A 2,318-nucleotide genomic window follows, 5' to 3' on the forward strand; every position below is an offset into this window, starting at 1 on the left:
CTATTATTGAGTGACGCCTATTGTGCTCGATTCGGATGATCACCACTCCGAGTTTCAGTTTAATGCGAGCATGCAATACGTATAGTCGGCTAAGAGTACACAGCCCTACGCGAGTTGAGACGATACGCAAACTGGAATTTATTACGTTAATCAAAATAAATATTCATTAACACTAAATCTGCCTCCATTTGTTCATCTCCCGAAGACGGCCCTTAATTAGAGTGCAGTGTGGTCGTGTGATCGAGGGCTCGACTACAGAGAGAGATAGAACGTAATTGTTAAACTTTCTTTATTATATAGTTTACTATTTCTATTTCCCGTATACGGGGGAGTGTCTTGGGTCCGGTGTTGCTGGCGCGCGGAGGGGCCTGCCGACCTACCCTTAAGGGGCGAGTCGATACCCGAGTAGGGGCGTACGAGTCGGCTTTTGGAGGAGAAGGGGGCCTGCGAGGGGGCGACGGGTCTCGTGGAGGAGGAGCCTTGCGCGTTTCCTCTGAGGGCGCAAAGGGTCCTGGAGAATATGGGGGGTTCTCGGGGGAGTACGTAAAGTATCTCGGATGCCCGTCGAGGCAGGAAGGGTCGAACTTCCCCGGTTGGAATAACGCCTTCCTCAGTCGCCTCAGAGCCCGTTTCCGGCCCCCAGCCCTGGATCGTCGTGCCCTTTAATAATTAAACGTTTTGAGTAGCTATGGGTGACGGCCTATATACTCATACACTAGAGTTCTTTAGGCCCTACCTGCGCTTGGGTTGCTCCATCGCGGCTTGATTGTACGCGGCGTGATACCGGTAGATTAATCTGATGCCCCCTGTCATGCGAAAAACCGTTAGTTTAATATATATGTGTGACCGAAAAGATAACGTGGTAAGAACGAGATGTATATATGTATATGTGGCAGGAAAGGTAATATGATAAAGGTGAGAAGAGACGTACGCCTTTGGTAGGCGCGATTCAAGGTATGTGGAAGGCGGGAGTTGAAAAGACAATATATCGGGGAGTAAGATGGGATACACGCCTGTGGCAAGCGTGATTTAAGGAATGTGGAAGGTAGGAGTACACCTGTCCGAGACAATAATACAACAGAGAGTAAGATGGAACGTACGCCTTTGGCAAGCGCGATTTAGGGTATGTGGAAGGAAGGAGTTAAAAAGACAATATAACAGAGAGTAAGATAGGGCATACGCCTTTGGTAGGCGCGATTTTGGAATTTGTGGAAGGTGGGAGTCGAAAAGACAATATAACAGAGAGTAAGATGGGACATACGCCTTTGGTAGGCGCGATTTTGGAATTTGTGGAAGACAGAGAGTAAGATGGGGCATACGCCTTTGTCAAGCGCGATTTAGGAAGTTGTGGAAGAGGGGAGTACACCTATCCAAGACGACAATACAACAAGGGTGAAGGAGGACATACGCCTTTGATAGCGCGATTTTTAGGAAGTGCGAATAGGAGCGCCACTATGGCAGAGAGAAAGAAGATTCTATTAGTAAACCTTTAATGGAGAGTTGCGCTTATAGCGACGCTCTTGTCCCAGGTGTATCTTCGCCGAGGGCAGCGTGATACGATAATGAGCGAAGTATCGGCGAAATCGGCGCTCTTATATACTGGTAGCTTGGTGGCAAAAGGGGCGAGGGGAAATGAGAATCCTCGGAAAATTAGAAGGTGGTGGATTGCCCTTTGATCTGTTTTCGATTCCCGAATTCGCGTTTTCCGAGGGGTCCCATTGTCCGTCCACGCGCACCGCACGTGAGCACGTGGATCACGCTTGATCGTCTCTCGCAATCGAAGATTATCAAATGCACAGCGTTAAATCGATATTACAATATTAAATTATTATTTTATATAATGTCAGATGTATAGCTCAATACTAAACTGATATTATAATATTAGATCATTATTTTATATAATATCAAATGCATAACTCGATATCAACGAACATTATAACATCAAACTGTCAATCCATATAGTATCGAATGCATGACATAATATCAGCCCAGTATTATAACGCTAAACTATTAATCTACATAACATTGAGTGTATAACATAATATCAAACTGACACTGTAATATTAAACTATTATTTTATATATATAACGTTAAATGTATAACATAATATTAAATTATTACTTTATATAATATCACAATGCTAAACCGATATTATAATATTAAACTATTACCTTACGTAATAGTAAATGTATATTAACGAATATTATAACGCTAAACTATCATTTTATATGATATTAAATATATAATACAATGTCAATTGATACCATAATGTTAAACTATTATTTCATATAATGTTAAATATATAATACAATATCAAG

Source organism: Wasmannia auropunctata, unplaced genomic scaffold, assembly GCF_000956235.1.
Source record: "Wasmannia auropunctata unplaced genomic scaffold, wasmannia.A_1.0 LD336078.1, whole genome shotgun sequence".
Lineage (NCBI taxonomy): Eukaryota > Metazoa > Arthropoda > Insecta > Hymenoptera > Formicidae > Wasmannia > Wasmannia auropunctata.